The 27,870-nt window shown below is 37.5% G+C and overlaps 1 protein-coding gene and 1 long non-coding RNA gene across 11 annotated transcripts in view; one reads left to right on the forward strand and one right to left on the reverse strand.

The window, feature by feature from the left end:
- Nucleotides 1-27,870, reverse strand: part of CNTN4 (contactin 4) — a 950,427-nt gene that overhangs the window by 404,945 nt on the left and 517,612 nt on the right. The gene's annotated exons all lie outside the window — the stretch shown is intronic.
- The window catches only part of LOC309607159, an 89,556-nt gene that overhangs the window by 34,245 nt on the left and 27,441 nt on the right, over nt 1-27,870 (forward strand). For both annotated transcript variants that reach the window (XR_014232287.1, XR_014232288.1), the window contains exon 2: nt 14,680-14,870. This is a non-coding gene — a long non-coding RNA (uncharacterized lncRNA). The remainder of the gene's footprint in view (nt 1-14,679; nt 14,871-27,870) is intronic.

Below are 27,870 nucleotides of genomic sequence, written 5' to 3' on the forward strand. Positions count from 1 at the left end.
AATGTATTATGTCTCTTGGGTCTTGAAGTACAGGCAGGGTTTTAAAAAAATAGAGATGACGGAGCTAAGGAATATCAGGGACAAAGACAGAAGGACAAAAGTAGGTGAAGTTTTTAATCTTCTAACTGCAGAAATAAACATATGTGTACTCATGGAACAGGAAGAAAGAAGTTGGGGGGAGGATTAGCGAGAGACAGAAAGGCTAAACATATTACATTTGGCCATAATATAAATATACACAGAAGATGCATATACATACTTGCTTCTAAGTATGCACACCTGTATACTGGAAGGTATTGGTACTGAAGAGAACCAATACACTCTATATAGTTTATGTGGCTTATATGAGGAAAGAGAGTATCTTCTTTCCCCACATTTTCACGAAACATTTAGGGATCCACCAATGTTAAGGTGTGAAAAAGCATGATATAATTAAATATATTATTCAACATAATACAAATATGGCTTGCAATCTGACTGGCTTTTAAAGTTCCATCTGTCAATACAGGCTATAACGTAATCCTAGCTTCTAAGCAATTTTCCTTGCTGGCATCAAATAAACTCCGGCAAACCAGCAAAGAACAAAATTTTAAAAATTCACCACCAGGATATCAAATTGTAATTCATCGTGCTACAAACTTTGCCACAATCTGCGGGGCTATTTAGAGTAATGAGAACTGTAAACAAGCGCCATCCTGAGGACAAAGTAGAAAAATATCAATAGAAAAGAAAATATGGACCAGTCTTAATAGTAAGTCTGCAAACTGTTGGGGGAAGGGGGACTAAAGTTGATGAATTTAACATTCTCCATGACAGAATTTATCTGCATTTATTTATTTGGCCTATGGCAAGATGGTTTTAATCAGATATCTCCTGCAGTCATGAGGATTAAAATAACCTAGATATTTTAATGCCAAGACTGATTTCTGGACAATCTAAGTGTTTCTTCTTTTCATGTCTCTGTGAAATATGTGAATAATGTGTACTCCCTGGGAAAAACCAACAGAATATACACAAATCATTTCAAATGCATTTACAGACAAATTCAATAGGTTTTTTAACACTTGCATGCCACAGTGGAACTACCTATCATAATTAACGGAATAATTTGGGAACAATCAAGCATATGACAACATTTAATTTCATCCATCATTAAAATGTGACGGAGAGGACCTTCAAAATAGCAGAGGAGTAAGACGTGGAGATCACCTTCCTCCCCACAAATATATCAAAAATACATCTACATGTGGAACAACTCCTACAGAACACCTACTGAATGCTGGCAGAAAACCTCAGACTTCCCAAAAAGCAAGAAAATCCCCATGGACCTAGGGAGTAGGGCAAAAGAAAAAGGAAAAACAGAGACAAAAGAATAGGGATGAGACCTGCACCTTGGGGAGGCAGCTGTGAAGGAGGAAAAGTTTCCACACACTAGGAAGCCCCTTCACTGGTGGAGACTGCGGGGTAGCGGGGGAGAAGCTTCGGAGACATGGAGGAGAGTGCAGCAACAGGGGTGCAGAGAGCAAAGCGGAGAGATTCCCACACAGAGGATCGGTGCCGATCAGCACTCACCAGCCCGAGAGGCTTGTCTGCTCACCCGCCGGGATGGGTGGGGGCTGGGAGCTGAGACTCAAGCCTCAGAGTTTAGATCCCAGGGAGAGGACTGGGGTTGGCTGTGTGAACACAGCCTGAAGGGAGCTAGTGCGCCACAGCTAGCCGGGAGGGAGTCCAGGAAAAAGTCTGGAACTGCTTAAGAGTCAAGATACGATTGTTGCGGGGTGCACGAGGACAGGGATTCAGAACACTGCCTAAATAAGTTCCAGAGATTGGCGTGAGCCGCGGCTATCAGTGCAGACACCAGAGACAGGCATGAAACGCTAAGGTTGCTGCTGTAGCCACCAAGAAGCCTGTGTGCAAGCACAGGTCGCTATCCACACCTCCCCTCCCGGGAGTATGTGCAGCCCGCCACTGCCAGGGTCCTGTGATCCAGGGACAACTTCCCCGGGACAACACATGGCATGCCTCAGGCTGGTGCAACGTCATGCTGGCCTCTGCCGCAGCAGGCTCACCCCACATTCCATACCTCTCCCTGCCCCCGGGCTGAGTAAGCCAGAGCCCCCAAATCAGCCGCTCCTTTAACCCCCTCCTCTCTGGGCGAAGAACAGACGCCAGAGGGCAACCTACATGCAAAGGCGGGGCCAAACCCAAAGCTGAACCCCAGGAGCTGTGCGAATGAAGAAGAGAATGAGAAATCTCTCCGTGCATCCTCAGCAGCAGTGGCTTAAATCTCCACATCAACTTGACGAACTCTGCATCTGTGGAATACCTGAACAGACAATGAATCATCCCAAAATTGAGGTGGTGCACTTTGGGAACAACTGTAGACTTGGAGTTTGCTTTCTGTGTCTAACTTGTTTCTAGTTTTATGTTTATCTTAGTTTAGTATGTAGACCTTATTATCATTGGTAGATTTGTTTATTGATTTGGTTGCTCTCTTCCTTTTTTTTATATATTTTCTTTTCCTTCTTTTCTTTTTGTAACCATGTATGTGTACGCTTCTTTGTGTGACTGTGTCTCTATCGGTTTGCTTTTACCACTTGTCTTAGGGTTCTGTCTGGTTTTTTTTTTTAGTATAGTTTTTAATGCTATTAACATTGGTGGATTTCTTTATTGGTTTGGTTGCTCTCTTCTTTTTTTTTAATTACCTTTTTATTATTTTATTTTAATAATTTTTTTTATTTTTTATTTTAATAAGTTTATTTTATTTATTTATTTATTTTTCTTTCCTTCTGTATTTTTTCTTTTCTCCATTTTCTTCTGAGCCATGTGGCTGACAGGGTCTTGGTGCTCCGGCCGGGTATCAGGCCAGCGCCTCTGAGGTGGGAGAGCCGGGTTCAGGACATTAGTCTACCAGAGACCTCCCAGTCCCTCATAATATCAATCAGCGAGAGCTCTCCCAGAGATCTCCGTCTCAATGCTAAGACCCAGCTCCACTCAATGCCCAGCAAGCTCCAGTGCTGGACACCCCCTGCCAAATAATTAGCAAGACAGGAACACAACCCCACCCATTAGCAGAGAGGCTGCTTAAAATCAAAACAAGTTCACAGACACCCTAAAACACACCACCGGACAAGGTCCTGCTCACAGGAAAGACAAGATCCAGCCTCGCTCACCAGAACACAGGCACCAGTCCCCTCCACCAGGAAGCCTACACAACACACTGAACCAACCTTACCCACTGGGGGCAGACACGAAAAACAACGGGAACTATGAAACTGTAGCCTGCGAAAAGGAGACCCCCAAACACAGTGAGTTAAGCAAAATGAGAAGACAGAGAAATATACAGCAGATGAAGGAGCAAGGTAAAAACCCACCAGACCAAAACAAATGAAGAGGAAATAGGCAGTTGACCTGAAAAAGAATTCAGAGTAATGACAGTAAAGATGATCCAAAATCTTGGAAATAGAATGGAGAAAATACAAGAAACGTTTAACAAGGACCCAGAAGAACTCAAGAGCAAACAAACAATGATGACAACACAATAGATGAAATCAAAACTTCTCTAGAAGGACTCAATAGCAGAATAACTGAGGCAGAAGAACGGATAAGTGACCTGGAAGATAAAATAGTGGAAATAACTTCCACAGAGCAGAATAAAGAAAAAAGAATTGAGGACAGCCTCAGAGACCTCTGGGACAACATTAAACACACCAACATTCGAATTATAGGGGTCCCAGAAGAAGAAGAGAAAAGAAAGGGACTGAGAAAATATTTGAAGAGATTACAGTTGAAAACTTCATTAATATGAGAAAAGAAATAGTCAATCAAGTCCAGGAAGGGCAGAGAGTCCCATATGAGATAAATCCAAGGAGAAACAAGCCAAGACACATATTAATCAAACAATCAAAAATTAAATACAAAGAAAAAATATTAAAAGCAGCAAGGGAAAAGCAACAAATAACATACAAGGGAATCCCCATAAGGTTAACAGCTGATCTTTCAGCAGAAACTCTGCAAGCCAGAAGGGAGTGGCAGGACATATTTAAAGTGAGGAAAGGGAAAAACCTAGAGCCAAGATTACTCTACCCATCAAGGATCTCATTCAGATTCGACGGAGAAATTAAAAACTTTACAGACAAGCAAAAGCTAAGAGAATTCAGCACCACCAAACCAGCTCTACAACAAATGCTACAAGAACTTCTCTAGGCAGGAAACACAAGAGAAGGAAAAGACCTAAAATAACAAACCCAAAACAACTGAGAAAATGGTAATAGGAACATACATATCAATAATTACCTTAAATTTAAGTGTGTTAAATGCTCCAACCAAAAGACATAGACTAGCTGAATGGATGCAAAAACAAGACCCATCTATATGCTGTCTACAGGAGACCCACTTCAGACTTAGGGACACATACAGACTGAAAGTGAGGGAATGGAAAAAGATATTCCATGCAAATTGAAATCAAAAGAATGCTGGAGTAGCAACTCTCATCACAGTCAAAATAGACTTTAAAATAAAGACTATTACAAGAGACAAAGAAGGACACTACACCATTAACAAGGGGTCAATCCAAGAGGAAGATACAATAATTATAAATATTTATGCACCCAACATAGGAGCACCTCAATACATAAGGTAAATGTTAACAGCCATAAAAGGGGAAATCGACAGTAACACAATCATAGTAGGGGACTTTAACACCCCACTTTCACCAATGGACAGATCATCCAAAATGAAAATAAATAAGGAAACACAAAGTTTATATGACACAGTAAACAAGATGGACTTAATTGATATTTATAGGACATTCCATCTAAAAACAACAGAATACAATTTCTTCTCAAGTGCTCATGTAACATTCTGCAGTATAGATCATATCTTGGGTCACCAATCAAGCCTTGGTAAATTTAAGAAAACTGAAATAGTATCAAGTATCTTTTCCAACCACAATGCTATAAGACTAGGTATCAATTACAGGAACAAAAGGGTAAAAAATACAAACACATGGAGGCTAAACAATACACTACTGAATAACTAAGAGATCACTGAAGAAATCAAAGAGGAAATCAACAAATACCTAGAAACAAATGACAATGAAAACACGATGACCCTAAATCTACGGGATGCAGCAAGAGCAGTTCTAAGAGGGAAGTTGATAGCAAAACAATCCTACCTAAAGAAACAAGAAACATCTCAAATAAGCATCCTAACCTTCACCTAAAGCAATTAGAGAAAGAAGAACAAAAATCCCCCAAAGTGGGACTTCCTTGGTGGTGCAGTGGTTAAGAATCTGCCTGCCAACGCAGGGGACGTGGGTTTGAGCCTTAGTCCGGGAAGATCCCACATGCCTCGGAGCAACTAAGCCCGTGCGCCACAACTACTGAGGCTGTGCTCTAGAGCCTGTGCTCCGCAACAAGAGAAGCCACCACAATGAGAAGCCCGTGCACCCCAACGAAGAGTAGCCCCCACTCGCTGCAACTAGAGAAAGCCTGCGTGCAGCAGCAAAGACCCAATGCAGCCAAATATAAATAAATAAATAAATAAATATTTTAAAAAACCAAAAAACAAACAAACAAAAAAACCCCCCAAAGTTAGCAGAAGGAAAGAAATCCTAAAGATCAGATCAGAAATAAATGAAAAAGCAATGAAGGAAACAATAGCAAAAATCAATAAAACTAAAAGCTGGTTCTTTGAAGGTAAACAAAATTGATAAACCATTAGCCAGAGTCATCAAGAAAAAAAGGGAAAAGACTCAAATCAATAGAATTAGAAATGAAAAAGGAGAAGTAACAACTGACACTGCAGAAGTACAATGGATCATGAGAGATTACTATAAGTAACTATATACCAATAAAATGGAAAACCTGGAAGAAATGGACAAATTCTTAGAAAAGCACAACCTTCCAAGACTGGACCAGGAAGAAATAGAAAATATGAACAGACCAATCACCAGCACTGAAATTGAAACTCTGATTAAAAATCTTCCAACAAACAAAAGCCCAGGACCAGATGGCTTCACAGGCGAATTCTATCAAACATTTAGAAAAGAGCTAACACTTATCCTTCTCAAACTCTTCCAAAATATAGCAGAGGGAGGAACACTCCCAAACTCATTCTATGAGGCCACCATCACCGTGATACCAAAACCAGACAAAGATGTCACAAAGAAAGAAAATTACAGGCCAATATCACTGATGAACATAGATGCAAAAATCCTCAACAAAGTACTAGCAAACAGAATCCAACAGCACATTAAAAGGATCTTACACCATGAGCAAGTGGGGTATATCCCAGGAATGCAAGGATTCTTCAATATATGCAACTCAATCAATGTGATACATGATATTAACAAACTGAAGGGGAAAAACCATATGATCATCTCAATAGATGCAGAAAAAGCTTTCGACAAAATTCAACAGCCATTTATGATAAAAACCCTCCAGAAAGTAGGCATAGAGGGAACTTACCTCAACATAATAAAGGCCACATATGACAAACCCACAGCCAACATCATTCTCAATGGTGAAAAAGTGAAACCATTTCCACTAAGATCAGGAATAAGACAAGCTTGCCTACTCTCACCACTATTATTCAACATAGTTTGGGAAGTTTTAGCCACAGCAATCAGAGAAGAAAAAGAAATAAGAAGAATCCAAATCAGAAAAGAAGAAGTAAAACTGTCACTATTTGCAGATGGCATAATACTATACATAGAGAATCCTAAAGATGCTACCAGAAAAGTACTACAGCTAATCAACGAATTTAGTAAAGTAGCAGGATACAAAATTAATGCACAGAAATCTCTTGCATTCCTATACACTAATGATGAAAAATGTGAAAGAGAAATTAGGGAAACACTCCCATTTACCACTGCAACAAAAAGAAAAAAATACCTAGGAATAAACCTTCCTACGGAGACAAAAGACCTGTATGCAGAAAACTATAAGACACTGATGAAAGTAATTAAAGGTGATACAAACAGATGGAGAGAAATACCATGTTCTTGGATTGGAAGAATCAACATTATGAAAACGACTATACTACCCAAAGCAGTCTACAGATTCAATGCAATCCCTATCAAACTACCAATGGCATTTTTCACAGAACTAGAGCAAAAAATTTCACAATTTGTATGGAAACACAAAAGACCCCGAATAGCCAAAGCAATCTTGAGAAAGGAAAATGGAGCTGGAGGAATCAGGCTCCCTGACTTCAGACTATACTACAAAGCTACAGTAATCAAGACAGTATGGTACTGGCACAAAAACAGAAATATAGATCAATGGAACAGGATAGAAAGCCCAGAGATAAACCCACACACATATGGTCACCTTATTTTTCATAAAGGAGGCAAGACTATACAATGGAGAAAAGACAGCCTCTTTAATAAATGGTGCTGGGAAAACTGGACAGCTACATGTAAAAATGAAATTAGAACTTTTCCTAACACCATACACAAGAATAAACTCAAAATGGATTAAAGACCTAAATGTAAGGCCAGACACTATAAAACTCTTACAGGAAAATATAGGCAGAACACTCTATGACATAAATCACAGCAAGATCCTTTTTGACCCACCTCCTAGAGAAAGGGACATAAAAACAAAAATAAACAAATGGGACCTAATGAAACTTAAAACCTTTTGCACAACAAAGGAAATCATAAACAAGATGAAAAGGCAACCCTCAGAATGGGAGAAAATATTTGCAAATGAAGCAACTGACAGAGGATTAATCTCCAAAATATACAAGCAACTCATGCAGATTAATATCAAAAAAGCAAACAACCCAATCCAAAAATGGGCAGAAGACCTAAATAGACATTTCTCCAAAGAAGACATACAGATGGACAAGAAGCACATGAAAAGCTGCTCAACATCACTTATTAGTAGAGAAATGCAAATCAAAACTACAATGAGGTATCACCTCACACCAGTTAGAATGGTCATCATCAAGAAATCTACAAACAATAAATACTGGAGAGGGTGTGGAGAAAAGGGAACCCTCTTGCACTGTTGTTGGGAATGTAAATTGATACAGCCACTATGGAGACCAGTATGGAGGTTCCTTAAAAAACTAAAAAATAGAACTACCATATGACCCAGCAATCCCACTACTGGGCATATACCCTGAGAAAACCATAATTCAAAAAGAGTCATGTACCACAATCTTCATTGCAGCACTATTTACAATAGCCAGGACATGGAAGCAATCTAATAGTCCATCGAAAGATGAATGGATACATACACCTCTTACTACGTCTAAATCTACATTACTCTATTTGGTGAAAATGATGTTCCAATGATTACCTCCGAAGCTTCAGTATCCTTAATTCTGAGAAAGATTTAGGTATGTTCAGTACTATACACTTAAAATTTGGGGAGACAGTGTACTAATACACAGTAAAAAATTTTTTTAGTATTTGTTCTTTATCTCATTCTGTTAACTAGGAATGTCAATTGAAATATGCCCTGCCCCTTGCAGGCCTTGTTACTTAAAGCTATATTTTGTTTTTTAAAAGGCTATATTTACTTAATTTTTGTTTTTTTAATACTTTTTCAATATATTTGGGTGTAAAACAATAGTATCATAATTTGAAAACAAGGCTCAGAGATCATGTTCTTCCCCAATAGGTAAAAGAATAAAACTATGTTTTATCTTAAAAAAAACAAAAAGAAGATGTGGCACATATATGCAATGGAATATTACTCAGCCATAAAAAGAAACGAGATTGAGTTATTTGTAGTGAGGTGGATGGACCTAGAGTCTGTCATACAAAAAGACAAATACCATAGGCTAACACATATATATGGAATCTTAAAAAAAAAAAGGTTCTGAAGAACCTAGGGGCAGGACAGGAGTAAAGATGCAGACGTAGAGAATGGACTTGAGGACACGGTGGAGGGAAGGGTAAGCTGGGACGAAGTGAGAGAGTGGCATGGACATATATATACACTACCAAATGTAAAACAGATAGCTAGTGGGGAGCAGGGCATAGCACAGGGAGATCAACTCAGTGCTTTGTGAACACCTAGAGGGGCGGGATAGGGAGGGTGGGTGGGAGGGAGATGGAAGAGGGAGGGGATATGGGGATATATGCATATGTATAGCTGATTCACTTTGTGATACAGCAGAAACTATCACACCATTGTAAAGCAATTATACTCCAATAAAGACGTTAAAAAAAAAACAAAACAGTAATACCCAATTTGTAAAACTAAAAAAAAAAGCGATGCAGTTGTTGCATTTGTTTTGAAACATGTACTTGGAGTTGTGTATCAGATTTATTTAATGAATACGCTAAATTGTAATGAACAACCTGGCAGAATTCTTCTTAGGTCTGCGACAGTACAGAATTGAAAAATCAAGAAAAGTCTGCATGACCACCTCCAATTTTTCTTTTTTCCCTTTAATCACCCTATCCTCTTCCCTCTTAGCCCCTGCCCAGCACTCTAATGCTGCCTGCGGTCAGAGAGGAAAGTGGCCTGACAAATATGGCACATTTAAAAAGAGGTCTTACAATCCTTACGAGGACATACAATCCTAGGACTTGTTATTAGAATTATTAATAATTCATATAATTAGAATTATTACAAAGGACCCTCTGCTTCCAAAGTCATTCAACAATAAAAGAATTAGCCATCAGTAATGGAAAATTTGATACCGAGAGCTGAATAGTGATGTTCGTATTTTTGACCAAGAATCTTCCTAGTGTTGGTCATATACACATACACTGTGTGTGCTTGTTATAAGTATATGTGTGTATATGTGTTTTATATATACACATGCACACGCACTCAGATATTAGCTGCCCCTGGATATCAAAGAGCTGCTCTTGATTCTATTTATACGTCAGTCATTGTTCAGCTTTATATTTGTTCCCAAGTAATATTTACCATCACCCAATCTTCCCTAAGCACTTTACCAGGTAACCACCGGTTCTTAACTACATTTTTTTTCTTCTTTCACATCCTAGTCTTTCCACAAACCCACCGTTTCCTGATTACATAATCCCGGCCAGACATATTTCTGTCCAAAAACTGCATATCACCTTTTGGTGAAAAACCTATTCTTTCCATGCTAATCAATCTATAAACGGCCTTCCAAATCTCTGAAGACAGAGAATGTTGTTTCCTAAGGAGTAGAGCATTGTTATAGAATTCAGCTTTTGCTCTGTTGTCTCCACAGTAGTTCTCACGCACGATAGATATGTTAAGGTTTGCTTCTGTTACTCAATTTAAACTCTTCATCTTGTCACACTTTACCATCATGTAATGAATTTTCCAAACACTGTCATTTCAGAGTTCAGAAAGCTTGCATGGAAAGAAAAGCAATGTCAGATCATTCTCTTACTTGCTTGTAATCCTTTAGTCCCCAGCTACACCCCCTTTAAGTCAGACAAAAAACAGATTTTGTTTTACATGTAAATGTTGATGATTTTCAGTGTATTTTTGGTTCATTGAATTCAATTAACTAAGTTCTTTTAAAAAAACAAGTGTGTATTATGTGCCTTTTTGACAATTTCAGCTCTAGCAAGGGGAGAGGAGGTGGAAGTCAAATAGCTTAGTTTTTCCTTAAGCTATTATTTTAAAAAATGTCCAAACAAGCAGTCCATTTGGTGTACCATTCAGTCATTTGGCTTTATCTGCACAAAGGGAGATAACTGGTAAGATTCTCTTTTCCCTTCTGTATTCCAACCTTGCATCGAAACAGCAGTAGTAACAAACCTCCCTCCTCCCCCAACAAAACACTCATGTGTTAAATTTTCCAGAGGCGTTTACTTCAGATAGTCTCACCCATTTATTCATGTATTCATTCAAGAGGAATTTACTGAGTGCCTGCTTTGTGCTAGGCACTGTTCTTGGTACTTGGGATACATGAGTGGATAAAACAAAGATGTCCGCCTTTGAAGAGCTTATATTCTAGCAGGAGGGAAATACAATAAGCAAATATAATACATAAAATATATGGTAGGTGAAAAGTCTTATAAATGTCATAGAAAAAAGAAAACATGGAAGAGGATAAACAGACCCATGATTGTGGAGGGAGGTAGATAGGACCACAGGTGTGGTTCAAAGGGGTATGTTATAAATGTTAAGACAACTTTATCACTCTCACCACGTAGGGTTTTTGTGCCAGAAATGAGGATGAAAGCCATATACATAGATTTCTTATTATAAGTCACAATATTACACTGAGAGATTTTAAGCATGCCAGCTGAAGCATGTCACTAGCCATCAGGCTCTAAAAGGATTGAGTCACTAGCTACTGCTCACCTTTAACACACTCTGAAAGGAGTTCAGGGTGGAGATCAGGAATGAGGCACCCTGTACTCTGGGAAAACTGGCAGAATAGGCCTTCAAATAGTTGGATATTTCCAGGAGAAATTTTTTATGAACCTGGATTCTTGCATCTTCCCATACTTAGAAAACACTAAAACCATTAACTAAGATACCTGTTCCCCGTGACTAGCAGCAACCTTCTACTGAGATGCATGCTTGGTTGCACGGACTCCCTTTGACAAAATGAAGTTTATACTGACCTCCTGACCTACCCCTTTGGAGAAGTTCCTTAGAGCTATCTGAGAGGCTGTCTCATGGGCTATAGTCCTCAGTAAGTCCCCATATGAAACTGAAACTCACAACTCTCCCTTTGTGTGTTTTTGTTTGTTTGTTTGTTTTTTGTTTTTTTTAATTGTGTTTTTATTTCAGTCGGCAGCATACATGGAGTCATGATGAATCTGAAGCCAAATGAGAGTGAGCAGTAAGGCAGAGGCCAATGGAGGAATTTACCTAAAGAGCTAGAAGTTAAAGTCGAGCTTGAGGAAAACAAGAGCTACCATTTGCTTAGTTCCCACAATATGTGTTGCACTCTGCTTGACAGTTTATACATATAACTCATTATAGACTATCATTTATCTACCTCGACTGTAGAGCTAGAATTTATAGATTAACAATTTTGTTCAAGGTCATACAGTTGAAAAGTGCAAAGACTTTTGGTTCCAGGTATGACTTTCAAATTCAATAGTAACCAAAATGTGTGTATTCTGCCTGTCTTAGAAGTAGGGCAAAGGAAGACACTAGCTTAACTTTTTAAAAACCCTGTGTATGTTAAAAAATGGAAATTACGCACTGCATTTACAAATAATTAAAAATGGACAGAGAGATGTATATGTGGGAGTATTGTTAATTCTAAAGCAACTGCCCTTGAGACAGTTAATACTGTATTGTCCTTCAGCAGAAAATGCATTTGAATGAAGTAGAAAATAGTCTTCAAAACATCTGATGCTTGTAAAAACCTCATGCTTGTGATTCTGTTAGGATTTTATCAACTTGTTTGGATTTCACTGTTGATATGAGGAGTAGGGGGGCAGCTGTAAAATAATGAACAGGTATGGGTTTAGGCTGGGGATTTTGGAAACTGCCCAATAACAAAATACATTAAGAAAAACTTATGTTATAAACCACTTCATTTCCAGGTTAACTCAGAGAATTTAAGGAGCAGAGATAATCAATTCCTGGTTTTTCTTCTCTTTGAGGTGAATGGATCCTCATCAGGTTGTAAACTGTAAGACTCTGGAAAATGATTACACAATCCCTAAAGACTATCAACATTCTATCTTCTGTAAGTTAAATAGGCATATTTAACGTGGTTCAGCAGGAAGAGAGGGGACAGAGAGGAGAGGGGATGGAGTACGTCCTGATGACAGGAAGTACTGAGAGCATCTGGGATTAGCTCTCTTTTCCTCTTTCTGTGAGGGGTGGAGGCAGTTCCCATGAAGATTACAGATTATTGCAACCTCTGAACATGGCCAGAGGAAGCTGGAGTAGGAAAAGAACAAGGCAGTGCTGGGTGGCCTCCAGCTTGCATGTCCTTCTGTGGGCACTTTCAAGGGACCCCTGGTGGGAGTTTCCAAAACAACTGGAGAACAGAAGGGCAGAGAATTGAGATCCAGTTATTCCACGGTGAAGGAGTCAGGGGGATAGAGGTTATGTACATACAGATACATCAATGTGCCTGTAGATATATAGAGACAGAACACCTTTTTTTGACTCTTAAATTGTTTACAAACTACAGTTTAATGGAAGATGAGGTATGACTAAAATGTTAATAAAGAAAAAAGTGTATGGGAACTAGAAAAATTAAGAGAAAATACCTTGATTGCAAATTACATTTTGATATCTCACACGTTCCTTTTTTCTAACTTGATTTATCTTTCTTTGGAGATTGTCAGATTGACCCATCAAACATAACAGGCTATTTTTTCAAGGAGATACAGAGGGGAAGGGATTTTAACAGTTATCCAGAGTGGTGGTGTTAAATAGGGAAGTAAGGAATGAATAGGTTTCAGTTTAAACTTAGTGCAACAATAATGTTCAACAGAAAAAATGTTCCATGAAAATTAAAAAATACCCCTGGATGGTGCAGAGGAGTATGTCTTACTGATACAAATTTAGTTACTACGTAAAGTGAACCTTTTCAATAATGGAGTGGCTTATGCCATGTCTTTCCACTTAAAAGAATATCTTTATCTCCCAATTCTAGATTTTTTTTTGAAATTCCAAATGATTAATGTATGTAGTTATTTACAGAGTTTTAAAAATCATACTATCTTCTCTACAAAAACCCAGCAGCGAATATTTTCTGAAACAACATTTTCTTAGGAAGGAATGCTTATTTTCTATAATAAACAAACACCACTGGACACACACATACTTCTTGCTACTTAAGAGAATCTTTTTTTAAAGTGTAATTCTTCAGCATTGAGACTTTAAGAAGTGTTTGCATTACAGACTAGTTCAAGTGGAGTAACGTCTAAGAGAAAATGCCACAGAGTGAATGTTAATGTATTTATACATAGAGGCTAATACATTTTTCATTTGACTACAGAGTGGAAGCGAATACATTTTTGTAGTGAAACTAATACATTTTTCATTACTTAAATGCATAGTAGCTGGTTCCAGAATTACTAATGAATTTACATGAGATCCTCCAAAGAACTCAGAAACAATTTAAATCATTTTTCAACCACTATGTTCCCCTGCTCAAGAAAAGCAATGATTGTAAGGTGTAGGTATGATTTGTAGAGAGTAGGTAAGCATTTCTTTATCTACCATATCAAAAACGTCTGAAGGTAATGGCACTTAACGGTAGAAAATTCGTGTTTCCACTATATTACTTGACTCTGAGTGTCGCATTTCTTCTTTTCATTTCCTGACAAGTGACAGAGCAGATACTTTCATCCCCCTTCTTTCCTTCCTTATAGGGACACAGATTTTGAGGTCAAGAGCTAAAGACCGAGCAACTTTCTGAATTAACCCCATGCCAGCAAGGTTATAAACACAGTTCTTCTGCTTTCGAAAAGACTTTTACAGGCTGCAGACTACTGTGATTGCTTGCAAGACACCTCCTATTTAGCTGTTTTTATGATTACATTATCATCACCAAAAAAAGAGAGATAAAAGATGTCTTCAGAAAAATCCCCACTTAATTAAAAAAGACTGAATTTTCACAAAGGATTGAAGCCTAAAATCAATTTTGGATTTCTCCACAAACATGAGAAACCAACGTGTTTATGGCACCAAGTCCACTAGGCTGAAACCTTCACTCTTAAAGTTAGGCACAATAAATATGTCATCACATTTGTTGAAATCTCTGTGTATTAAATACATGCAGGAACAGAACTGGAGACACAGCAATGAATGTGACTCATGAAGTGGGAGAAAGACACAACTGTTTGTGTGATAAAGGCAAACCCTTTTGATGATGAATCCAATGACTAATGAGCGGGCCTGGACCCTGATTGCTCTGCACAACTTTGCAGTGAAGTGGGGGTGAGGTTCACATGAAGCACCATGCGCAATACGGTAGGTGGGGTACAGCTAAGGTTTACATGACCAGATTCCTATGTCCAGATGACTGAGGATTTTACTCCCTTAAATCACTTTTTGGACTATGGAAATAATAAATATACAGAAGAATAATTTTTAAAAGGAACCTGAAGCAAAAGGTAGCTACTGTACAGTGTTAAATTCAATATACTTTTTATTACTTGCAGTTTTTCCATCAACATCAACATATACTAATTGAAACTTCAGGCAGTGCAGCTTGGTCGGTTAAGAGCATTTGTGGTGTTTAAATGCTGATTTTGGCACTCATTGGCAGACTGAACTCTGGCAATTGACTCAACTTTTCTACCCCTCAGTTTCATCACCCCTAAAACAAAGATGGTAACATAGGTCTTTTCAGTGTCGTGAGAACTACTGCTGCAAAGTGCATACAATGTGGATGGTCCATAGAAAAGTGCTAAAGAAACTTGAGATGCACCACCTGGTACAATGGTTTAGGAACACAGGTGAATTTATTTTACATGAATTGAATCACACCTAAGGAGCTCACGTGGGAATCCTGCTCAGAATGTTCTTCATGACTCTGTGCCCTACAGTGAGCATGCGAAGAGAGGCATAAACCTGAAACTCTTTGAGTAAGCCTTGATCTCTACATGCCTCTCACGGCCATGTTGAGCGTGATTCTGGTGTATGAAGGAGCATATTTTACATACAACATGGCCACTGAGGATAAGAAAAGTACTTTGTCTGATGCTCAACAGGAATTTGTTCCAGTGTTAAGAGGAAATTCAGAAGTGTTGGATTTACTGAGAAGTAATATATCAATCTCCAACAAATCCCTTTCCCAAAAGGTTCTGAAAAGTAATTTTGTCTCTGCACTGTTTTTAAAAATAAAGCTCTGAATAAGATATGATTGTACCGTGTGGGAAATGCACCTGACAAGCACTAGGGGAATTAAACAATTAATAAAACACAGTCTCTGCCTTTCATGGGATTATAGATTAGGAGAGAAGGTAAACACAACGCAGCTCAACAAGAAAGAAATAATTTTTAAAAACAGCACAGATTTCAGATTCTTGTACATTGGGTTTGAATCATATTTTACCTAAGGCATCTTAGTTAACCTGATTTCAATATTCTCAGATAAAAAAATATAAAAATCCAATTATTTATAAGTTAATCTCTTAGTATAGGGCCTGGTACATTGTCAAAACTATGATTAAGACACAAGAACCAGCACAGAGCCAGATGGTGGAGATGAGTGACCAACATCAGGCTCTGGACGACCAATGGGTTTTCTATAGGACGTGGTAACTCTTAGGGGTATTTTATTTTCACTGAATTATGTATAGTTTTTAGTGTCAAACTTGTTTCCTTCGTACAGTGTATATGAACATCCAGCTAATCTCTGGGGGTTACTAAAACATTCTGTAACGTTCACTGACAGAAGCATTCCGCTAACTGCATTCTGCTACTACATAATAAATGAAGTCTCTCAAAACTAAGTATTCACTGCAATAACCTGTCACACTGTATGGATTTTAAGCTTCGAGTGACTGTTTGCCATTTTTTCATTCCCCTAAGCTAGATTCCTGACCTAGTAACCTAGGCTTCCTAGCAGTCAGTAATGACAAATGTGGAAATAAACCATAAAACGCTGCCTGAGAGCCATCACGCTTAGGAAACACCTTCAAGACTTAATTAGCTTCTGGAGAAGGCATGAGAAACTTTGCCTGATAATACTACTACTCCCACATCAGCCAATATGGATGAGATCTGATGCGAATACAAAGAAAATCTTTTGTAACTTGGTCAACTGGTAATAAATGAGTAGAGGGCTGATAAGATGAAAGTAACATATACCATCTCTTAATGAAGTTGAGAACTTGCTTGATCAAGTGCAGAGAATAACTGTGTCTTTACCCAGGTACATCTTTGTGCTAATAAGACTCCTGTACTGAGAATATTTATTTGATTTTAAGTTTTATACTTGTTTTAAAAAGGGAAGTTACTCAATAAATCCTGGTGTTCCTAAGATTTTATTAAACACATGGCATATATAAATATTTACATATAAAGACATGCTCCTAGAGACATGTCATATTAATTTCTCTCAAATTTTTCTATAATTTGAAAAAAAAGATTTAACAATACTAAGTTATAGTTTCTCAGCATTATTTATGCTTTACATATTAATAAGGGATTGGAGTATATTGGGGCTATCAAGCAAAGATGTCAGTATACAGCCAGGGATTTGAAGTTTTTTCCTTAATTTTTTTTTAATATAGACAGTGAATGTGTTAATAATATATGGATGCAGAGGTAGCAAATATTTTAGGCTCCTACGGTCTCTTTTGCTCTTTTTGCAACATCTCAATCGTGCCATTGTAGCATGATAGCAGCCCTAGATAACATATAAGCCAATGAGTGCGGATTTGTTCCAAAAAAACTTCATTGACAAAAAACAGGTGTAGGGCCAGATTCGGCCCAAAGCTCTAGTTTGCCCAGCCCCAATAAAGGAAAAAGATTACTTAGTAGAGGATAGAAGTTATCTTAAAGAGAAACATATAAAAAATTTCCAGTTGAGTTTTGGGGAGAGTAGAGGATGACCACGGATAAACAGGAGTTTGTAGCATAATTTAATCCCAGACTATCATGGCCTCTGTAACAATCCACAAGTTCCCCCTTTAGGAAAACCAAAAAACAAACCACAGCATCAGGTATCATTTGAATTGAAGTAATTCAATTATTATAGAGTCAAGCAATTTCAGGGATGACAAAAACCTGGAAGCATGTGTCAGGAATCTTAGAGGCCTAGAGGAGGGCCTATGCAACCTGTCAGATCACCAAGGAGGGCAATGTTGTAACCTGGGCCTTCTGCTTTGTATTAAACTTACAAAGTCTTGTCAATAGACCAAATGGCTGGAGTACCCACAGGGAGGACAAGAAGAGAGTTTATGAACCTGGGATGGAGAGGACTAAGGTCAAAGGCCATTAATAGAAGACAGAGAATCTAATTCATAAGTCAAGCAGTGATAATCTGCCCTGGGAAAACGAGGTGTTTTCAAAATGTTTATTTTAAAGTTAGGTGCTGTATTAGTTTGCTACGGCTGCCATAACAAAATGCCACAGACTGCATGGCTTAAACAATAGAAATTTATTTTCTTGCAGTTCAGGAGGCTGGAAGTTCAAGATCAAGGTGTGGACAGGGTTGGTTTCTGGTGAGGACTTTCTCCTAGGCTTGTAGATGACCATCTTCTCTCTGTGTCCACTCACGGCTATTTCTCTGTGCATGCATCCCTGGCACCTCTTCCTCTCCTTATGAGGACACCAGTCCTATTGCATTAGGGCTCTACCTTTATGACCTCATTTAACTTTAATCACCTCTAGAAAGATCCTGTCTCCAAACATACTTACATTAGGGTTTAGGGCTTCATTATGGAGAGGACACAATTCAATCTATGAGATGCCCATTTGGATATATTACCTTAAGATATAATTTCACTATAGCCAATGATAACTGACAAAATTAAATTATTCTAAGGTCCATAGTAGCAGTAGTTGGATTATTATTCTAACAGTTACCCTAATCTATTTGCCACATAATTGGGGAATATTTTCTCAGAAAAAAAATTATACCGTGAGTTAAAAACTTCTTGGTTTTGTCCAGTTTTAAATGGGCATGATAAAGAAAAATTATTTTGTGAGTTTTTTATAGCACTTTTTGATATGTCCAGCTCTGAATGATCACAGGGAACATGATTAGGTGGCTTTTAATAAGGCAGTTACCACTTCGTACAAATCAGACATGGAACTACAGGTTGAAGGACATTCAACTGATTTTTAAAGATTCAGATCTGATTTCTTTCCAATTTGAAAGAATAGAGAGCCTTGCTCTCATTTCACTGGCACTGATAAAGGCAACTAGGGAAAAAAATCCCACTTCATCATTGCCTACTGATGGCAATCAGAGAAATTTGGAAATCTTCTCTCAATAGTCACTTAGATTAGAACAAAACTACATCAGATATCCACTGCATTCTATCTGGAGTGGAAGATAATCTCATGAATCAAACCTTTTAAAGTTTTTACTTTTTGTCCCAAGATCAGAGCATTGTGGAATAGCAAAGTTGGTCTCTGGAGCTAATATCCTTAAGGTGCCCTACTCTATCGCCCAAGCATGCAGCCACAGCCTTCTGGGCCTGCTATTCTGTGTTCCCGATGACTGCTTCCTACCTGCTGCCTTACAATTCCTTTCTTGTCCAAATTTTCTCTCTTCTACGCTGTTACTTTGGAAAGCAGCTGATAAACTAATTTCTGCTAAAAGGGGTACTAATCCAACTGTATTAATATGCTGAGCTTCCTCAAGGCATTGGTGTTTAGGGAACCAGGGTTAACCAACGTATGGGTGAAAATTGGTGAGTTTAAGGCACACACTAGGCCAGTGTTAGACATACTGCCAGCTACAGAAGCCGTTTCAGTCACCTCTAAAATTACACCATGAAGCAAATCCCTCATCAATCTGTACACAAAAATGTCACCTCCAGGATAATTCAACAGTGTCAAAAACTTGACAACTAAAACTTCTATGATTCTAAAGAGAGACATTTGATATAGAAAACTAAATCAGTATCTTCAATTAAAGTTTGCAAGATGTTAATGAAACTGTTAATTAGTATTGCAATTCATAGTAAATTTATTTTAATTAGTAACCTGTGATGTATTTGTGAAAATGAAAAAAAAAAAAATACATGCTGGCTAATGGATACATCACTCATACAGAGGTAGACCCTGCTAGTAAAGGAAGTCCACTGTCACCCTAAAGTCACCAGATTAAAAAGATTAAACATACTTAAGAAAAATGCCACCTTAATGAAATTATATGCTAGGAAATAAACATAACTTGTAAAAAGACTTAGTAGAATCCAAATCAGAACTAAGTATCTCCCAATTTAAAGTAAAACACATTTTTTTAAAAACGGCTGACTATGTGGAAACACTGTGAAAAGAGTTGTACAACATAAAAAAGATGCAGTATATACAGTTCTTGTCCTCAGAGGAGGGTGACCAACTTGTCCCAGCTGCCTGGAGCTTGAGTTTAGTAATGAGAGTTCTGCATCCCAGGAAACTCCTCAAACTCAGCTAAAGCAGGATGGTTAGAACCTGCCTTGACAGTATGTTTAGACCAGCAGGAAGAGGAGGCATAAACCAAATTATACTAAGTAGATGAGGAGAGTGGGGATTGAGGACCAAGTATAAACTGGATATGGACACAGCAAATACTGAGATTATAAAGGAAATGCAGATGTAATTCTGTGCATCAGCCTTGAATCACGCCCCAGTCACATGGTAACTGTGAGACGTGCTATCCAGATGTAGAAGCCCAGGCACATGCCTCCCCTCCTTATGACAGCCTTTATATCTCTAGCACCTAGTGTATTTGAGTAAAAAAGGGTAACCTAAACTCTGTAAGTTAAATGAGAGGTGGACACCACAGAAACATTACAGTTTTATTAACTAAAGATTCTCTTTAAATAATCTGGGTAATCACAAGCAAGTTTCTGGCTTTTACCCACAGTGCAGCCACAGATGAAAACTGTAAAAAGCTGTAAATCAACGATAGTTCAATAAAAAAAAATTTACAGAAAAAAATGTAAAACGAACCAACTCCAAGACAAGACAACTCTTTCCTCTTCCCTTGTGTTATTATTCCTCTTTTAATGATAGAAAGAGTTTTATTTGATCCATTTCACTATTAGGAAAAGTAGACTGTGGAATTTTTATTTGATCCATTTTACCATTAGGAAAAGTAGATTGTGGAATTTTTTACACAGGGCAGGAGGCACAATCATACGGAAAAAGCTTAACAGGCTCAACTATAGTAAAATTAAGTACTTCTGCTCTTCAAAAGACTCCTAATAAATAGGAAAAGGCCAGCAACAAACTACAAACTGGAAGACATATTATTTATATACACATATACATATATCTGGCAAAGAATAGTGTCCAGAACTTCTTCAAATTATGAAGAATACAAATAATCTTGAAGAAAAGTATCTAATGACTTGAATTGGCAATTCACAGAAAAAACATAAATGGTCTATAAAGAAATAAAAATAAAAATTGCAAATTAAAATCATACTGTGATACTATTTCAAACTTAACAGATTGTTAAATGTGCAGAAGTCTGACAATATCAAGTGTTGGCAAGAATGTGAAGGAACTGATACAATTAGACACTACTGGTAGAACTTAAATTAGAAGAATCCTTTGAAAAACAATTTTGAATTATCTGAATTTCAAATTATTTTTACTGTGAAGGTAAAGATACTCTAGATTCAGTAATTCTTCTTAAGAGTCAGGGACAACAGGGGACATATATGGCAGGATTCATAGTGGCACTTACTGTTACTAGCAAATAAAAAGGCTATCAGTAGTAAATGGATAATAAATTGTGATACATCCATTCAGAGAAAAATGATAGAAAAGAGAAAATAAAGTAAAATGAATTACAGCTAATTGTAACGGTATGGATGAATCTTAGGAACTTAAACTGAGTGAAAAAAGGAAATCACAAATTTCGGTATGACTCCATTCACATCAAGTTTATATTTATTTGTAGATATGCGTGATAAAACTGTAAAAGCAAGCAATGGACTATCAAACATAATTCAGGCTAGTGGTTACAACTGTGGGGAGGAAAGAACCTGGGATCATAGAGAAGCATTCTGGGAATTTCAAAGATAATGGTAATGATGTTTTCCTTAAACTGTCATTAGTATCCGTTACATTGTTATTCTTTATAGCTTACATATACTTTATAAGTATTCCTGTATAATGACCCAATATTTATTGAAGCTAATTTTAAAAGTAGAATATAGGTTGATTATATAATAAGCTATCATATGAGGTAGGTACCAGGATGCTCCAAATGACCAAGTCTACTCTTGTGGCATCCTGGGGTGAGGGGGCATGGGTTTTTAGGGACCTACTAGATTTTTGGAGGATGAAGATGGTGGTAGGCAGCAATTCTTATTACACACATAATTATAGTATTAAAAACAATACTGGTGATTTTGTATTAAGCACTATGTATTTATAACTGTTTTAAGTGCTCTAAGTACATTGTTTCTTTTATCCTTCACCACAACCCTATAATTTAGGTAATGTTATTATTCCCAGTTTTATAGATGAGAAAACTGAGGCTTATAAAGGTAAAATAAGATATACCCAACACCACACATCTAATAAAGTAGTAGCTAAAATTGACATCTAGGAGTTCCACTTCTAGAACCAGGACTATTAATCACAATTCAAACTGTACCTGCATAATGAAAGTAAAGGCTAATACGGAGGTAGATTACTATTGATTAGTCTGAAAATCATGCCAAGCTCCTGGGTTAGCATCCAGGTTGCAAGGTTTGATAAGTCAAAGGTAAGGCATTACTCCCCAAATTAATTTTTATTCACGGTAGATGCTGACGTGGCAACACATATCACATTGAATATATCCAAGTACAACTTCTGCTTCCTCAGACATTAAAAAAAATTAAGCCCTTTAGAAGTCAGACCTCATCTAACATTAAAAACAATACCTACTGTAAGAGTTCATTGCTTTTTTATGTGCTATGGACCCTTTTGATACTTAAGTGAAAACTATGGGTTCTTAGAATAGTATTTTTTGGACATCAAAAGAACATATATATAGAATTATAGAGGCAACCATTTATAATGAAATGATTATAAAATATTTTAAGCTTGTGTGATAAAATATACATTTCTAAGGTGACTATAATAACTACTAAACTTTCAAAGTAGTGAATATCATAAAAGTATTTTGAGATATTTGCAATAACTATTAACATGATATAAATAAATCAGTGATTTCTACTGGTGGTGAAGGCAGAGTAACTGATCGTAATTCCATGATCATTATCTATGTTCATAACTGAAGGGAATGCTAAATTTCAGTGAAAGGTGAATGAATACAGAATTGGGATTTTTGTTTGTTTGGCTTTGTTTTGTTTTTTTCCATCTGTGGCCGCTGGTTAAGAACCCCGGGTGTACTCTATCTTACTCTGCTTCTCCAGGCTCACCTCCCTCTGACTGACTTGGTTTTCCCAGTCAGGGAAAGTGTGCTCCTCCTTGTACTTTCATTCAGGCTGATACAGATACCATTGTTTTTCACTCTGTATCCCCAAGCCCTATGATGTATCCAAGCTACTGTGCTACTGCGGTAGTTCCCATGCTTGCTCTTTCACCAGGGAGCAGTTCTATGATTCATCATTCACGCCACACAGCCCTCTCTCCTAAATAGGAGTTTGACAAAAGGCAGAGCACTTTGGGAGCCAGCATTCATCATGCTTGTTTGTTCAAACCTGATTTATGTTTACCTCTCCCCTGACCTCCCCTGCCCCCCTTCTGTCTAGATTCCGGTAGGAAGCTCCACAGTAACAGCTAAATATCATCCCAAAGCCTTGGTAAAATGGCCACGTGGTGGAGGAGGATTAATAGCACACACCACCAGAATATCTGTGCACTGATCCATAAAACTCAGAAATGATTGTGGAGCTTCAAGATGAGGAGTTAAAATGACAAAAATATATGGACCATGAATGGGTAAAACAAGGAGGTAGGAAATCAGGAAAGAAAACATGAGAATAAAAATGGAAATAAAAGAGCATTAATCTCAAAAAAGGATTTTTCAAGAAGCTAATGTTCAAAAAAAAAAAAAAAAAGCAGCTAATATTCAGTATTTACAGACACACCAGATTATCATCCTTGAATGAGGTGAATATGAAGGGATTTCATCATATTTGGGTTAGCAGAGAAATATCTTTCTACAACCTTTGCATCATTTCAAGGTGAAAGAAAATTTGCCTTCCAAAACACAGCATGGATCTTTAATTTCATCCACTCCTTTACAGGTAATTCTTTGATAGCTATAGAAAAATTACTAGGTATAAATACAGAATTGATATTGGGTAAGAAAAAGAAAACAGATATGTGTTCCCATTGTCCTCTTTGGACCTACTTTTCACACTAGGAGATTCAATCCTTAAGAGCACTTGTTTTGGAGTCAGAGTGCACTGGGCTCAAATTCTAGCTTTTCCATTCCGGCTGTGTGATCTAGGGTGAGATATCGACCTTTCTGAGCTTCTGTTACTGCATCTATAAATGGATATATTAATACTCTCTCTTTTATGGTTATTGTGGAATAGGCGCCCTTAAGATAACGTATGTAAGGGATTTCTCAGAAGGTGTGTTACATATTAACACATTCAATAAACAATAATAATTATATTAAGTACTACTATTCCTCCACAATTGCTCACATGTTCCAGGTTTTTCAGCAGTCTTCCTCTACTGCAAAACATACTTGTCCTACATCTACACTACTCTATACCTCAGAATCAGAATTGATGACTTTCCCAATATAATAAACTATACTACCTGAATGCCCTTCAAAAGAAAGATAAATTTTTGAAATCATTACCCCTCTGTGATGCCCATGACAGGTCATTCAACATCTGCGTAAAGACTCTTAGTTATCGGAACTCATCTCAACGAATCTTTATTGAGCAACAATTACTTTAGCCACTGCCAGTCCTGTAACTTGTGTGATTTTGTTAAAAGGGTTACATCACATTTACTGCGGCTAAGTGTCTCCTGGTACCACCCCGGCAAAGTGATGTCCTTATCTTCTGTCTAATGAGGACTACATTTACAGCTCAGATTCCCATCTAGAAGTTACTCTTTTCGACCAAAAGGTAACAAATATAAAAATCCCCTCCTCTAGCCACAGTGAGTATAGAACACACCATAAAAAGCAGAACCTTGAAACAGCAAAGCAAAAGGCCGACGTGCAGATCAAGAGTGGACTTAGAGAAAGGGGGTATTTTCTAACAATTAGGACAGAAATGAAACAAAGTGCCTCAGCACTCTCTCTGACAAAGGATCCCTTAATGAGAACTTCATGCGCTTAAATACGCAGCGAGCCTGCGATTTTACAGAGCAGGACACGAGCCTCGATATCCAGATGTGACATGACAGCATGTAATGGTCTGGAGCAAGTCCCATGCAGGGCATGGAAAGGGAGCCAGAGAGGACATCACCCTTCTGGAGAAGTCTAAAATGAAGCTGACTAGGATTCATTCTCGTGGCCAGAGCCGCTTAAGGTTTTCACTGGTATTTTTGTAAAAGCAGAATGTATCATAATGCAGTGAAAAAATTCCTTATAACTATACAAGTTAAATGCATGTAAACTGTATTTGGCTTTCATTCCATGAGGTTCATTAAGTCCTTCTCCACTTATATTTTTTTGCGTTTTTAATAAAATACAAGTTAAGAACAATCCAGGTATTTTCACAGATCGTTACTGAAATAGGGTGACACATCTGAGAATTATAACCAAAATTCCGGCAGCACAGACTATTCCTTTCCAGAATTTTCTTAGGCAGACTCAGTCCAGTCCCGATTCCTCATGTTGGACTTTTTTTTTTTTTTTTTTTTTATCTTTTTGGCCACACCGCGTGGCACGTAGGATCTTAGTTCCCCAACCGGGGATCGAACCCGTGCCCCCTGCAGTGGAAGCCTGGAGTCTTCACCGCTGGACGGCCAGAGAAGTCCCCCTCATGTTGTACTTTTATATACATTGAAGATGATGAGCAGGAGGAGAATGGGCACTGCTGACATTTACTGAGAATGTTCTATGTGTCTGACAAGATGTCAATATTTTTGCAGGAGTTTTCCCATGTAATCTAATCTTCCCAACAACCTTATATGGCAGACACAGTTTTTATTATTTCATTTTATAAAGATTGAACTTATGTTTCAGTGAGGTCCAGTACTGACCCAAGTTCAAATATATACTTTCTAGAACCAGATATCAAGTCTTTCTTTTTATGTTTAGGTTCGTTTCTCTTAAAACACAGAGTCTTCTTTTGTTAAACATCCAGGAAAGGGGTCTAAAAGATAAAATCACACCTAACCAAACAATTTTTAACAGAGGTGCTCTGGAGTTTGAATGTCTTGTTTCAAAGGAGGGATAATGATATGGGGTTATTACAGAGGCTAGTGATGTGTCTATTTTGTCTGCAAGTGAGGGTTTCAGATTTCCTAAAATCCTATTAATCCCATACAAGGACTTTCTTGTGTAAACAGATTTTTCACTTAAATCCAAGCAATTATAAAGGATTAAATCCAACTTGTAGCAACATTTACTGAATCTTTTATCAGCATATTAAAGGTATAGCGTTATTATTTCACCCCACAAGTCCTATAACTTAGATTTCCATGTACTCTTGATAAATTAATAAATATCGTAAATTCAAAACCACTTTCTGCATCACTAGAGTAGCTCAGCTAGAGTTGTATTAAGCGAAAAGTCAAATATGATTTTATATAGTACGGCGTTGCCCTGCTTTCAATTACTCAATCTTAGTACAACCAAATGAATGACGGGCTTACAATTTTCAAAGCTCCCCGGGGACTGGGAAAGATTACAAGTCACTGCTTGAGTACACATTTGAAGCAGAGCGATACTTTTATACTAGAAAAAAGAAAACATTATACTCTTATTTATATTAGAAAAACAAAACAAAACAAAAAAAACACCAGGTACAGAAACAAGAGCACAGTTTCTATCAAAGAATAAGAGATTCCAAAATTGAAAGGGTTAAAGCTATCAGCTCTGAGTACTTCTGGGAAAATGAAGGCATAACAAATGCTCTGCACTGTCTTGTGGCCAGAAAAGCTATAAGCAGTCACAGCCCTGGTAGACTGTCTATGTTATGTTATTAACATGTCTGATCAATACAAAAAACATTTCAAGGAAAAAGTGTTTGTTCCCTCATATTCTTCATCAGCACATAAAAAGCCTTCTCTGTAAGGATATAAAAAGAGTCATGAAATAAAGTGTGTGATCCCTAGAACTAGATTCAATATGACTTGCCCTTTTTCATTACTAAACCAAATAGTTCTTCTGATGTCAACCATTTTACAACTGTGACCCAATGACAACACTTGGTCTCTAATAAGCAATTGTGAATGACTTTAAGAAATAATAGAAGCAGAAAATCAAGGTAGACACAGATGCCGCACATGTTTTCCCCGTAGGTGAAGAGTGGAATGTTCTTTATCTATTCCTCAAGCTATTTGTTTGAAAATATTTACTCCCCACGTAGTTCCTATGTTGCATCTGTGCCTATGAATCAATACATATTGCTACTAGGGGAAGCCCCATATTGGTATTTTTAGTCAACTACAGCTGGTAGCAAGAGCCCAAGAATAGCATGTCACCTGTATTATCCTATTTGATCTTGATGACAACTCTTTGGGGGATATACAATATTATCTCTTCCTTTATACCCTATTTCTGCACATATTGAACATGTACGTCTGAGGTGACAGAGAGTATCCTCAACGACACTGGAGATACAAAGATAAAAAGATGTGGTGCCTACTGTTAAGGTCTCTATTGTTATGGAAAGATAGTGAACAGAAACTCCCAGGCAATGTGATGTGGTCACCATGTTGCTATTATGAAGACATAAAAGAGAGGCACCAGGACAGCCAAGGAATTCCTTCTCTATTTTATTGATAACAAGTTCAAAGCTAAGTTCAAGTTGAAGTTCAAACCTAAATAATTTCCCAAGTTCATGCAATTATGTTAGAAGAATTATCATTTCTAACCCAAATCTCCAGATTCCAAATTTACTATTCTTCATACTACACTAGGTGGCCAATGTGTCTGAGAATATCTTACAATTTTAAAAGAACTATTTCAGAGCAAACTCATATTTATTATTAGATTGGGACTATCACATGAAACTTTTTTAGGTCTTACTGATGTTAAACAATTGAAGCCATATGATATGAGCAATGGTGATAATTTGCATTGCCACTTACTATTTGGGGCACCGTGAGCAAACTAATTTCTCTGTGACTTACTTTCCTAGTTTGTGGAATGGGGCCAATAGAAATGCCTATTCCACAAGTTGTTGTAAAAATTAGATGA

Source organism: Balaenoptera borealis (genome assembly GCF_965194805.1).
Source record: "Balaenoptera borealis genome assembly, chromosome: 12".
NCBI lineage: Eukaryota > Metazoa > Chordata > Mammalia > Artiodactyla > Balaenopteridae > Balaenoptera > Balaenoptera borealis.